The sequence below is a fragment of the Xiphophorus hellerii genome, chromosome 23 (genome assembly GCF_003331165.1).
Source record: "Xiphophorus hellerii strain 12219 chromosome 23, Xiphophorus_hellerii-4.1, whole genome shotgun sequence".
Lineage (NCBI taxonomy): Eukaryota > Metazoa > Chordata > Actinopteri > Cyprinodontiformes > Poeciliidae > Xiphophorus > Xiphophorus hellerii.
Window position 1 is genome coordinate 1,453,970 of NC_045694.1, and position 14,886 is coordinate 1,468,855.

Sequence of the window (14,886 nt, forward strand, 5' to 3'; positions counted from 1 at the left end):
ATTACAGTTACTTGTTTTTCTTATAAGTGTTCCCACAAATGTTCGTGTAAATATTATTACAAGTAAACCAATATTAATATAAATATTTTACTTTGAATCTTATCAAATTACTCAAAATGTTTAGATTTTCTTCTTTAACTTTCATGCTTTAAAATAAGAAATAGTCTCAGCTATATTTATAAATCTGCAGGCTGGAAACTTTCTTCCTCTTTTTCCAGGAAACCTGCTTTTCCTGTTTAATGACTCTCTCTGTCTGACTATGATTTCTTATGATTAGATAGAAAAAAGTAGAATTAAAGCAAAGTTTGCATGAGACAAAACAACACACACAACCAGATTTATTTTATTGACACTTAAGTCTACTGCTGGGCCTAGATGTCACTTGAGTGATTCCTTTTAAAGATAACTTTATTTTTTATTACTGCTAAACTAAAATCTCCAGCATGGGGAAGTGGGATGAGCTCGGATTTTCTTGACATATCTAACGGTAACAGATCTGCTCCAGAGATGCTTGATCTCACAGATTAGTGGCTAAAATAAAAACTTTCATGAATTTAGTAAAAATCATTTGGCACTACACAAATTAAACCGACTTGGTTATGAATATGACTAATCTCAAGTTTGTAAAATGTCAAAGACTTTAGAAGGACGACATTTAAATGTTCATTCTGTGTTTTTGCTGAGCAGGAGTTGATCCTGGACTTTCCAACAGGAAGTGAAGAACCTCATTTAACGGTCCGGGTCCGGATCCGTACCGTTAAAACTTATGTTTACAAATTAAAAATCATCCTCCCCTCCACAACATCAAATGATACATCTTCTGAGATGACAACGCTGCAATTTTCTTTAAATTTGCAATTCAAAATATGATGTGTTGTTTATTTAAAGAGAAGACATACAGGACAAAACGCCTGGTGGTAAAATCCTGACAACAGAGCAATAAGTCAGAGAGGTCAAAGGTCAGAGTAAAGAGCCTGAAACAGAAAAACCTGATTTCTGCATCAGCAGCAGTTCAAACATCAACCAAACTGAAAAAGTGATCAAATATCTGCCCACAAATCTGTCAGCTTCACAAACACAAACTTCAGAATAAAAGCACACAGAACAACTGCAAAGAGAAACAAAAATCTGCTTTCAGTTTCTCAGGTTATCTGTTAGAATTTAATAATCTGAAACATTTAAGTTTAAGTAAAAACAAGAAATCTAAGAAGAGAAAGATTTTTTTCCACAGCAGCTTTTAGTCTGATAGATTTTAAATTTCCACCCATTTCAACACATAATCATTAAATCTGTGGAAAAAAGTCATAATTACTGTAATTTGCTTCAGTGAAGGATTTGTGCAGTGAAGCAAGAAGCGCAGATTTCTGGTGATGAAGAACTTGTGGAGAAGATACTGAACTGAAACGGAAAGCAACAGAACATAAATGTCAATGTAAAGTTTATTTATGTAGCATTTTACAAACAGGCTAAAACTGAACCAACCGTTTACAAAGACAACAGGATAAATTAACAAGGAGAAAATTAAAGGTAAAGCTCCATACGGCAGCTCTGGTCGTTTCATTAGCTGGATGTTTTACCTTTATGGGTTCAGATGTTTTACCTGCAGGTTTGTCAGCGACGCTCCGTCAGAAAGAGAAACGGCTGGATGAAATTTCACCGTCTGTAAAACACAAATCTAATAATTCTGTCGATTTCATTCACATGCAGAGCTACAGCCTGAATCCTGATGTCAGATACGGGTCCTAATGTACAAAAGAATATTGGAAATTAAAAAAGGAAGAAAAAAATTCAGTGCGTATGATTAAATTCCCGTCTGACAGGAGCTGCTGCCACCCACTGTGACATTTTGAGAGGCCTGGAGGCGCCGATGTGGTCAGAACCGAGGAGAGAAGCAGCAGAAAGGAATGGAGGCTGAACGCCGTTCTGCTCTGAAGAAAACAATAGGCTGAGCATAATTTAACGGCTCTCTTCAGCCAGAGGAGAGGAGGAATAATGAGCAAATAGCACCAATAAAAGTGGAATAATAGCAGGATTAGCAGTAGCCTCACAGGCTTCTGTCCAGCATGGTTTATTATTTACAAGTTGTGTGCTGTGAGGCCTGCAGCTCCAGATAATAATATTGTCTTGGGTAGCAAAAGCAATAAGGCTGAGCAGAAAACTTTAGGCACACCCCACATCACTCCGCTTCTCCCCGGTGGAGTGTGGAGGAAGGAGAGGAGGATCATGGGTAATCATTAGCGCTGCTGCAGGATGCTTTTCTTATCGTTTATTGTTAATTCTGATTTCTCAGGGAGATGTGAACTGGTGGGAGATGAATCTGAGCGGAGAGGAGGAGCCGCGGCAGAGGTTTGGTTTTATTTACCGACAAGCCGAAATCACTGAAATAAAAGCCTGAAATATTCTCTCTGTGTGATTAATATATTAAATATATGAATCACAATATGTGTCAGAAATATTTCACTTTCTGACACACAAGAAATATTCAATCAAGTATATTTGTATGAGACATTTCAGCAGTTTTACATTATAAAAACAACAACTGTAAGAGACATTCTGTCATATTTTGGTCAATATTTCATTATGGTTGTAAATAAACCAACCAGCTGCTTTTCAGCCTTGATTTAAAGGAACTCAGTAAAAATAAAACTACATTACCTCCAGATCTGTGGCATATAGAAGCTGAATATCGTTCCTCCATGGTTGTTCTGCACTTTTATGCAATATTTTAATTTCCAGTCATATTAATATTTTCTAAAATCCGATTCCTTTACCAGCTGCAGGTAATAATCAACATTAACAGAAATAAGTAAAATATTTCACTCTGTGTGGAAATCAAACCTGCTGCTGCTGTAATTCATTGAGCTCACCTGTTCCTGGTCTTCAGGCTGTTGTGTGACGGAGCCGTTTGCTTCGTCCTCAGGAGTTTTATCCACTCCAGCTTCCTGTTCCCCATCCTGGACCCATCAGTCACCCGTCCTGGTTCTCACCGCGCCGCCGCCTCTCCAGAGTCAACGCTGCTCAAGCTGAGAAAAGTGAGAGACGAGCTGTTTGTTGCTTCAGAAGGCAGCAGCGCTTTAAAAGCAGAACCTCCACAGATCTCAGCCAGGGTGTGAAGCATTGATTTCTGCTCCCATCAGATGGCTTTCAGTCTCAGAAAGCCTGAGTGAGGCGATGAGTCTCACCAAGCCAACAAAGCTGCAGCCGGTCTTCAGCAGAACCCCTTCAGAGCCTTTTTCCCTCCGTGTGGAGTTCGTTCGTCCAGCGGGTCGCAGGGAGCTTGCTGGCTGCTGAAGAGATTGCTGCAGGGCAAAAAGATGGAATCGATCACAGGGAGGAAGGTCTGCAGCCGGGTGGAGGTGAGCGCTCCATCCGGCTCACCTCCACCCAGAAGAACCAGCTTCATCTGGAGAAGCTCGGTTCCTCTCAGAGTCTCGTCTCTGTTTAAGATGTGTAGCTCAGGGCATTTCCTCACGACACGCTGCTGCTGCTCTGAACATCTGTCAACATTTTTAAATATCATGTTAGAAGCAGCAGCTCAGATTTATTTTGTCCAAATAAACGGGACAAAAACTTGAAATGAGGTTTGAGTTTGTGAAACTGATTCAGTTCAGCATCATTTTATTTCTACGTTTGTTCCAGCGTCTCTCTGCTCTGCAGTTTGAAGCCGTTCGATGTCAGTGTGTCTGCCACAGGAAGACAATGTTTCAAAATAAAAGCCTGCTGACTGATGAGCAGCAGGGTTTACGGCTGACTCAGCAAAGCCTTCCAGCATCTTGGGACTTTATATAACTTTATGTGTTCTAACTCTTCACAACTGAGTGTAAAGAAATGTTTCTGATGCAGTAAATCTCCAAAGAACAGAATATTCCTCATCCTTCAATGTAACCGACAGAATAAACAAAAAAGCGTCTGTTGGAGGGAATCGTTTCCGACTGGCTCCAGTTCCAGTCAGGAGGGAGTATTTTCCCCTCAACAATGAGTCTGCTTACTCTGCCAGAGGACACAAAGCTTGTCTAAGAATGGTGATAACAAGGCAGGATGGAGAGACGAGGAGGAGGAATGAGGTTTCATTTAAGGCGGAACAGATTACAGATAAACTGCATCTAGATTTAGGAGAAAAGTCATAAACAGTTTACAGAACCAAAGGGAACATGACGCATCTGCTTCTGATGCCACTTTATTTAGAAAGATACAACATTAAGATGCTTAACTGAATTATGTTGATAAAAACTAAATAAGACAAAGAAACCATTTGTGTTCAGATTAACAAAAATACCCTGGAATTACTGAGACTTTTCCTCTCAGCTGCTTGAACTGAATGGTGTGGTGTGCCATTAAACAACATAAATACTTAGCTAAACATTTAGCTTCAAATTAAATAATTAGTTAAGCTAAATATTCAGCCTGCAAGCTAAATATTTAGCACAATATTTAGCTTCAAACTGAATAGCCAAGCTAATATTTAGCTTTAAATGAACATCTAAACAGCCAAATAATGTTTATTTAGCTTTAAACAAACAAACTGAAGATGCAGCTTAAATCGCTAAATTTAGTTTTAAGCTAAATAATTAGCTCAGTTCTAAGTATTTAGTTAAAATGTGGACTACCAAAATAAAAGCTGCATCTTCCAAACAGCTTTATAAGCTTCTGTTTTCAAATTGCTCTTTATTATCGTTTCTTTTCTTGTCCAACATTTCAGCTTCAAACACAAAATGAGCCGTTTAGCTCCGAGCTAGCTAAATATTTAGCTTGCTAATTAAATATTTAGTTATTTACAAATGAATGAATAACATGGTGAGACGATGACTTTGAAAAATTAACTCCTGTTTTTCTAACAGGCAGATTAACTCAACTGGTTGCTGTTAATCTGACAGTGTTGGCAGCTGGAGTACCCAGAGAGAACGCACCGGGAGAACGTGCAAAGGTTGTTTCAATCCAGAATCCAGGCTGGGATTCAAACCCAGAACCTTCTTGCTGCAAAGCAACAGAGCGATTCCTCCAGACATCATATTTATTTATGCTTATTATATTTCTGTTTGCTTCTAGGAACATAAACAGGCTTTGGGAATAAATCTGGCTGCCTCTGGTTTATTCTGCATAGCAATATGTGTTACATGTGGTTTCATTCATTAAATCTGTTTATATTCAAGTTATTAGAAATGTTATTGCTTCAGCAGTAAAACAGAAAATATTCCGCAGATTTTCAGTGGAGACCACATTTCATACAAATATCCTGCAATAAAATATTTCACATAAGAGCAACAAAAACCTTTCATCATTAAAAGATCATTTCACACAAAAATGTGAATAAAGTATAAAATATGACAAAAACATGATAAACCTCGTCAGTAAAAATTATTACAAAGTGAGACTTTTGTTTTTTTTAAACTCGCTGTTGTGACTGAAGGACCAAAAAAAGAAAAAGATGAATAAGATCCTTCACCCTGACGGAGTGAAAGGTTAAATCATTTAAAATTGAATTTAAATGATTTCTTTCTCTTTTTACTTTGCATTTTATTGGCTCCTGGCTGAATAACTCCTCCATGAGCAGAACAGGAGTTATCTCCTCAGGCCAGTCCCTCTGGACTCTCATCTGCTCCACAATATTCCAGCAGCTCCATTAAATAACTTCAATTACCGTCATTTCAATGACCTTGACAGAACGTAGAAAAAATCAATAGAAGCGCCCCCCAAACCCGAAGACCAGCAGGTCACTGCGTCTAATTCTGTGTTTGATGAAGGATTACTGAGCTTCATCATGTTGTTCAACAGGAAATGGTTCCATAAAAGTGAAAGATCTTATTTATTTGATGTCCTCTGTGATAATTTCATCCATATATCAACTCCTCTGAGTCCAAGCGCTCCGTCTAACTCCGAGGTTATTTTCAGTTCCACATTAAAATGTTTCTTTGTTGCTGCTTTTCTCTGACAAGGACCCCAGACTGAAGCAATGTCAGCTGAATGTGAGGTTAGACAGAGAGCCGTTCATCAAACATCTGAACGTTTCAGCTCCTCCAGCAGAAATTTAAATCACTTCATCTGCGTTGACAGATTTTAACAGAGTTGTGCTTTGAACATAAAACAAAACCATGGAAACAAGCACAATGCAGACTTTTTCCAAATTAAAGATATGAAAAACATGAAACTTGGTTCTGTTCATTTCTGGTTCTGTTCAGCGGGACGGGTTCTTCCTGTGATCGGAGATTTTAGAGAAACTGGCACTGAAACCACGTGATGCATTTAAACTGGATTCTTTAACGTTTTGTAGATCTTTACTGGTTTCAAATTTGTCTCCATCTAATAAACAGAATTTGTCTAACAGACTCAAGGTCAAAGGTGAGTTCAGAGAAAACAAACATGGCCGACGAGGCAGAAGCTGTGGCAATATTTAAAATCAACAGAAAGGCATCATGGGAGTTATTCTGTCTTGTGTTTCTGTCGCTTTCTGATTGGCTGATTGATTATCTGATCATCTTTAGAGTCAGCCAATAATCGCTGCGTCAGGAGAAAATCAGCATAAAACTGTGTGAAGCAGGAATTACATGTGTGTTTTGTTTTACATTTTATTTCACCAAACACTAAAAACTGCATGGAAAGAGAAATATATCAAAAAGATGATAATCATCTCCTTTTATAGAAATAAAAATGTGAGGCAGCAAGAAAAATAATTAAAGGTTCATATTTTTCACATTAAAAGCATTTTGTAACAATTATATCATATAAATGTGTAATGATATCAGTAAAAACTCAAAGAATGAAACCAAATATTAAAGTTATCTGCAATAAAGTTTATTCAGATGTTGGTGTAAAAATTTGTCTCCTATTTTATGATCTTGACTTTTTCTTCCACAACTGCTCTCAAATCCTGGAGGTTGTGCAGGTCTCATCTATAAACTCTAGTTCTATCTGCAGACCTTCAGCTGGATTAAATTAAATTAAACCCGATGCTGAACATGTGTAGGATCCCCCGTAAACCTGCTCTGCTAGAAACACGGAAAATCAATCTGTGATGTACGACGGCGTTTATGATGAAAGGCTTCACATGTGAGACGAAGAATTTTTATTTCTTTTCAACAGGAGCCAATGAAGGACAAATATGATTGTTAATTTCCATCAGAACTCTGTCGCATTTTTGATCAGCTGAAGGCTTTTTACTCATTTTTTACCTTTCTGATAGTAAATTATTACCGTCTACCTTTGAAGCATTATTTGCACGGCGGATTCTCTGAATCACTGCGACAGGAAACGTCTAATTTTAATGATATTGTGGAGGTAAAAGAAAAAAGTTCTGGAAAGCTGTTTAATCTGGGACGGGTTCTGGTCAAGGACGACAACAACGTTCTGTGCTTTATTACCAGAACCCAATTAAATGCCACTCAAAGTCACCGAGCAGTTTGCCTTTCACAGCCTCTGGTCCAGAGGAAACATTTCCTCTGTCGTCATTAAAAGGAAAAGTAATCCAGGTTTTTCTGTCGGTGGAAGTTTTCACGGTGCTCTCTGATATTTAACCGACATGAGGAGAACTGGGCCCGACACTGAGCCCTGCGGAGCGCCACAACTTACCCTGCTGTGTGATGAGAAACAGTTTGAGCTCAGAACCAGGATCGGTTTTAAATACTGATGAACTTCAGATGTTTTTTGCTTCTCTTATCTGATTTAGTTTTTTGCCTGCGACCTTCACTTTGCAAGTTTTTGGGAATTTTAGGTATATAAAAATATATTAGAAGAAAAACATTGAAGTGTTTAATATTCTCTACTAACATTTAGAAAAGTCTAAAGCGATAGAAAAAGTGAGACTGTGAACGAAAAGTGTTAATGAAAATCCTAAGTCAAATCGTTTTGTTAGTCATTAATATTTTTTATTGGTTTATTTTATGATTTTATGGTTGAATGTAAGTGCTGCTGCTATAATGCACAGCTCTTGAAGAAAGATTGTAGATTACAGAAAGGTTTTTATCTCATTAAATAAAGGTTATTATCTTCAGATGCACACATCTTGAAAGAGGATGAACTGAAACAGAAACTTAGATTCAAATCCAGGCAGAAACTCAGAAAGATTCACCTGCTGGAGAAACCTGCAGCATTAATCTCATGTTTCATTGTTCCACCAGCAGTATTTGTATTTGGAGTTAATTAGTTACAATGAAAACTATCTATTTATCATAATTACTTAACGTCTTACTGTTGGGATCGCAGTATTAATTCAAATGCTTTGTTTTTCCACCTTCTCTTTAATTTGGAGTATAATTAGAGCTGCAACTGAAAAATAACTTTATGTAAATAAATACCAGCCAAATTTCCCTTTATGCTCCAGATTTGTTCTAATTTACCGGAGCTAGAAAAGATAATTGGGATGTTAGTTTCCTTTACGTTGCTCCGTCTTTGTTCCTGCTTCATGTGTGAAAACTTCAGCTTTGCCGAAATTTCTTGGGAGATTTAAATAGGAAAATGCATCTGAAATGGGAAGTGCAGCTGACTTTCTATTTGCTATTCATCCGCCTGATGCGCCTCATTTACACACAAGATGCCAAGTGGAGTTTTTCTTTCCATGAATAACTCATGCCTTACCCAGAGGTTTCTAACTGCAACACAAATATACAAACTCAATGTTTAGATTTGGTCCAATTTAAGTAAATATGCTTGTTCTTTCCTCTTAGTGTTGAAGATTAATTATATTTACAGATTTTAAGCACTGCAGACACTCCTATAGAAAACTTTCTGAAAGGTCAGAATCTGTTCAGGTCAACTACGGTCAGTCCAGCTGAAATATGGAGAAAATCCCTAATCAGCTGCAGCATTTCATAACAGTTACTCTGTATAATCAAACGGGCATCAATCATGCAACAGTTTTAAAATCTGTTAACTTCAGTTATTGATGGGCTTTCTTTGCATATTTGAAAATGCTTTCCTCTATTTTACTGAAATACTGTGAGCTGACCACATGATTTTTGTTTTGTGTCATAAAACAGCTGATTTGCAGAGGAGCTGCTGCAGGAACATCATAATGATTTGAAATGATGAGAGAAGAAAACTGAGCAGCTGCTGGAGCAGAACTGGAGCGCCGATCTTTTCTTACCCTTTGTGATCGTAACGTAGCTGTTGTACCATCTGGCCTCTTTGTGCTTCAACCTTCAGGTTGGGGAAGAAGTATTCGCTCGCGGCTCGCTCCACTGAGGCGCCTCGTAGCCGCGGGTCCTCCAAACAGGTGCAGCTGTCCTGGCAGGATGCCTGACAGTTAAGCTCTGATGTGGCGATACAAGAGGCCTCTCACTGCAGCGCCTCCTTAAGTTTCTGCTCACGGCACACTGCGCGGAGCACAAAAGAAAATTTCATCTGAAAATGTTGCAATGTTGTTTGGCTCAGAAATAATAGGAAACATGTTTTTATCAGTTATACAAATAAAATCAGAGGGAGAACAACAAGTTAAAACACTTCTGTTTCATTTTTTAACCAAAACATTTCTAGTAAATAAGAACCTCAGCAACACGTCCATCCAGCTACAGAGTTTTCACTCACGTTTAAAGCAACAGAGATGCCGTCAAGATATTCCCTAAATGCATGAATGGCTTTAAACTTCTGCAGGAATGTGGAGGATCAGGAGAAAAACCAGACAAGCACAGAAAAAACATGCAATTTCACAAAAAACCCTCCATAGATCGGATTCAACCCAGAATTAAAAAGTAAAACTAAACGTCTGATAGCAGTGATTTCAATAATGATATTAAAAAGAAAAACTTGCAGAAACAAGATAATCAAAGCTGCACAAGTTGGAAAAATTAATTCAGACTGAAAAGAGCTTCTTTTCTTTGTTAAATAAAATGAAATGTTCATGTTCTCTTTGTGAAAAGTAAAGGAACTTATTAGTGTAAAACTATCCTTCAAAAATGTGACAAACATGAAGCTGAGGATAAATCCTTTCTATGACATTTAAATAAATTTGACGATGATTCACAAGACATTTTTGCACTCAGACATTTATAGTTTTAGAAACCTGCTCCAGAAACTGGTTCAAATAAAAAAGCTGTGAAGTGACAGCTGTCACATGATTTTTTGTGCACAGATGGTTCACGGCGGCTAAAAAAGTACTCAAGGTGCGGTTAAAAATCCATGATGTGTCAGCTCCAGCTTTTCGCCCCTTCAGTTGGGAATAAAAAGTTAAGTTTCTGCACTGAATTTGTCACTGGTGACACTTTTAGGCGTCGTCCCAGTAAACAAACCAACAAGCCAGTGGAGGACCTTGTGAACTATTCAAAATCAAAGTTATGACAAGGGCAAAGTCAAATTTTACAGCAGAAAGCCAGCAAACTTCACACACACTCAGTAGATACTTAGAATAAATCGGCACACAGAGGAGAAAAAACCTTCTCCAGTTAAAAAGAAAAAAAAAAAAAGTTATTATCTTTGGACCTAAAGAGGTTTAATCTGGAGTCATTACAGACAGAAACCAGGAAATCTGACCTGAACCTTCAGAGACACATAAAGACGATTACAAAGTCAGACTTCTATCAGCTGAAGAAATAATTTAACAAAGACCTGCAGGAACTCAACCAACCAACTCACCACCACGTTTTATGAGTGTTTTTGTTTTTTGACTTCACACCGTCAGAAACGGCCTGTTTATGAGATTTTCTGTTATTCCAAAGGTCTGAATGAAATTTAACCCTATTTTCTAAAATGTAATTAATCACACATAATTCATGATTTATGAAAAGTGGGTGAATTTCACATGGCATAATGCCTTTAATAAATCAAACCACCATGTGAAAACTTTTTTTCAAACTAGCGTTTTTGTCTGATACCAACATTAGCTTGATGTTGTGAAACATTTAAACTAAAACCAGAACAAATCTGGAAGTGGCAAATTGTAAGTCAGAGTAGCGACTCTTAAATAACTTCCTCCTTCCAGCCTGAAACTGATTATTTGAACTAAAACATGGCTTTGTGTCGTGAAAGCAGGAATCCAGGATGAGGTTTTTTATTTCTAACATTTTAATTCTGCGAGGCGCCAAGCGCAGGTGAGCCTAACGAACAGACGCTCTGCCAGCTCACTGAAGGGAAGCAAAGAGAAGCAGTCTGCCAGGAATCAATAAGAAGCTGTTTTCTGATGGAAAATATGTGATGCTGGACTCAAAAAGTTTCCTCTCAGTGAAGATGACTTTTAAATTGGATCCATTTTCCTTTACCTTTAAAATTCAGGCCAGAATGAGTCCAAATGGAGACAGTTGGAGTGGAGAGGGACATTTCTCAAGATGCTTTCCCTCTGGAACTAATTATTTGGGATGCAGTTTGTTTTTCAAATGAACCCGTGACATCTTCACGCCTTTGCTGCGCAACAATCAATCAGACAAATCAAACATGTCGCCTGCAGAATCAAGCAGCTGCAGCTTCATTTCTATAAACCAAAATGTTCTTGGTTTGTTCTGTGAATCTGTTGCGTTTTCATCTGAGGTTGAGGAAAAACAATGTGAGCAATGCATTTTCTCCTTTCACAGAACTCCTTCCAACATGTTTCTCAACAATAGATACATTTTCAACATATTGCACAATAAACCTGCCAAACATTTTCCACACCTGTACTTTTCCTGCTGCTGTATTTCAGGTTTATAATTGGTGTTAAAATGGAGCGGGTTCGGACCCGGATCAGAATGGAAGGTCCTTGAATTTTCACACACAGGATCACAGATTGTTTTTTATCAAACTCAGAATCGATGCAGCTTTTAAAGGACGACCTCAGGTGTCGTTTTAAATGCTAACTGTATCAATAAAGATGTTATGTGTGATTTGTGAAGCATGAGCCAAGCTGCATACACATACACCCACATAATGGAGGCAGCGAGAGAAAATACATGGATTTATGCACTCAGCAGAGGAGGTGAGAAAAGAGAACACAAAGGAAATCAAAGTGCAAAAAGTGAACAAAAAAATCTAAAAATATCCAAACTGCTGAAAGCCTTTTCATCTGTTTTATGCAGTCTTCTTCTGCATTAATAAAAAGTCCTATTTTTCCCAGAATACTGTAATAAAGTTTTAAACTGAAATGCAAAGACAGAAAATTTGACTCCTGTTATATTGTTTTTTCATGACCTAACAGTTTTATTTTCTTTAACACTTTTTTAATTGGATCTCAGATCTGTTTGTAATACAGATTTTATTTTATGCGTTCCTACACTGTAACTTGTAAAAAAAATTTCCTTTTAAATGAGTTTCTAGTCAGCAAGACTTTTTTCCTGTTTCACATATAAATTAATTTTGTGACTTTTGTTTGAATTATTCCAGTTCAGCTCAGTTCAAAATGACCTTATTGATGTTCATAATGAACTGGGATTACTTCTTTGGATTCATCAATTAGAAACCTGACAAGATTTGTGACAAACATTCAGATGTTTTCTGCATGTAGTTTAGATAATGAAAGCAGTTTATGCACCAATTTTAGGTAAATCGTGTCGGTTTGGAGTGTAAACTTAAAAAACAGAAGATAATTTGATAATGAGATCCACAGCTGGAGTGTGTGGCTGGTTGTGTTCAGTCTTTTCCTGGAAGCTGAACGTTTCTGTGTGTGAATGCTTGAGAGAAAATCCAGATCACATAAAAATGCCACATTGATAAACACTTCGGTTCTGCAGGGGTTCTTCAATCGGACCAGCTGGACCAACGATTCTGCTCTGCATGCAGCAAATAAAACCCACCGACATAAATGAGCTGTTTAATGCGTTTGTGTTGGCACAAACCCATGCATGTTTTTTTCATTCACACAAACATCTGACACCTTTCTCTCTCCGTACAGAGAAACTTCCTGCTTACGTTTAAATCTGCAGGATCTGACCCAGTCAGACAGAACTGATCCTGGAATAACGAACATCATGACGATTATTTTCTTTTTTATGTTAAACTATTTTTAATAGTTTGCTCAAATTTTTCTTCATATCCTGTTGATATGATCCAGTATGCTATCTTTACTTTTTCCTCTGAGTTTTTCTGTTTTCCTTTTTTTTTATCAGTTTTTCTTCTGGTTATTGTTTCAAATCTGAACAAAACAGATGAATTTTATTCTACTTTATATCAGATATTGGATATAAAAACTGATCACCAAAGTTAAAAATGCAGCATTTTTTAGATCAGTACAAAAATGGTAGGACATGAGAAATCTTTTCACCGCTGTTATTTATATGCATGTTTTCTTGTGGAATTCAACCAGACAAAAGCAAATATGTCAGGGTGAAAATGTGTTTTGGGATCAGGTAGAAAACCCATAAACTAATACTTTGTTTAAGCTGCACAATCTTGGTTTCTTCAACAAGTAATTTTTGCATTTTGATTAAAACTGTCAATATTGCGGCTGCCTGGCAGGAGGAAGCTGCAGACAGCCGGATGACCGAAGGGAACAGGAGATCTGGCAAGAGGAGCGAGGTTCTGGATGGCTTTGAAAATGTACAGAAGAATTTAGATTTAATCAGAAGCAGCTGCTGAAGGACACAAGTGATTTGGAAACTGTAGTTTTAAACCATTTGAGGAAAATAAAAGAGAAATATATAAATCAATGTCTGTAACGAGGCGATGACCAAGGTCAAAATCTGCTGTGTCTGTTATATCAGCGGTTAAGGAGGGTGGAGGTGGTTTATGTAGCGTAAAGTGAAGATATGCATAATAACTGATATTACTAATGTGAATTTAAAAAACTGTTTATAATTAAGTAAATTAAATGTAAATCAAGATTTCAAATCAGAAAAATAGAGCTGAATGTCTTCTGCAAAGAGGATATTGAATTTGAAGAAATTCTGCCAAAGGAAGGAAATAACTGATGATGAGGACGGAGCCCTGAGGCACACCTGGTGTAACAGGAGGAGTGGGATGTGAAGGAGTTTAGAGAAACATCATGATCACGGGTCACTGCAGTCATGAGTCCATTAAATTCAAATCATTTCCAAACACCAGTAACTTCATAAAGCATCTGCTTGTCTGATATTTATCTGGACAAAATAATTTTCCAGCAGCTAATTGATTCAAATAAAAATGACGCGTCACAAAATCTGTTATATCAGTCAAATATCTGCTGCTGCTCAGAAGGTTTTATGATTCAGGCACATTTAGTCAGAGGGAAATACGTTTTTATAAAACATAACTCACCATAAACTGTATCTGATGCCATTAAAGCTGAAGTTTTAAGTAAGTTATCAGGTATAGTAACACATGCAGAACAGCAGGATGGATTTTATCCTGTGATTGGTGCAAAGTTCAGTCGCCTTGTTTGATTACAGCTAAAAGACATCCTGACCTCTCTGTTAGTCAGTACAAACTCTACAGTCCTCTTCATTCACTGTCAGTCAGCCTGACAGACACAGACAGGAAGTTGTGTGTTTGGAGTTCCTGCAGCTTCAGATGATGAACAGCTGGTCCCGCCCACATTGATCTGCAACGGAGAAGAAGCTGTTCAGAGCAAAACCAGAAACGCAACTTTCTATCAGCTCACAGTCATTATTTCTGTTCATTCGGTTAAATCAGACTGATGACTGGAAGAAAGTTGTCCTGGGTCGTTTGACCTCTCTGCCTTCCTGAAGGTCGTCTGTTCGGTCTGACTGGACCAGACGAGTTCCTGCAGACTTTCTGCATGTTTGTTTAGCTGCTCAGTTTGTGCTGTGGTGTGTATTTGATGTGCATATTTTAGCACACTAAGAGGCTTGGACCATATGTTTCCTGAAACCAGCTTTCTAATTAGTTACAGTGTAATTCATAAGTCTATGAAAAATAGCAGCTATAACCAGAACTTAGAGAATTTTAATGGGATTTTATCTGACAAAGTGGAGCTTAATTTTGAAGTGAATGAAAAAGTGTGCATTGCTTTACACACACACACACACACACCCCCACGCACACCCACACACACACACA

The 14,886-nt window shown here is 37.7% G+C and overlaps 1 long non-coding RNA gene across 1 annotated transcript; it reads right to left on the reverse strand.

Annotated features, from left to right (window-relative positions):
- Nucleotides 1-484: 484 nt before the first annotated feature.
- Nucleotides 485-14,458, reverse strand: LOC116714133 (uncharacterized). Its single transcript, XR_004338007.1, has 5 exons — nt 14,273-14,458; nt 9,077-9,305; nt 3,183-3,299; nt 2,868-3,023; nt 485-1,660 (listed from the first exon to the last, which is right to left on the reverse strand). It is a non-coding gene; the product is annotated as an uncharacterized LOC116714133 (long non-coding RNA).
- Nucleotides 14,459-14,886: the final 428 nt, after the last annotated feature.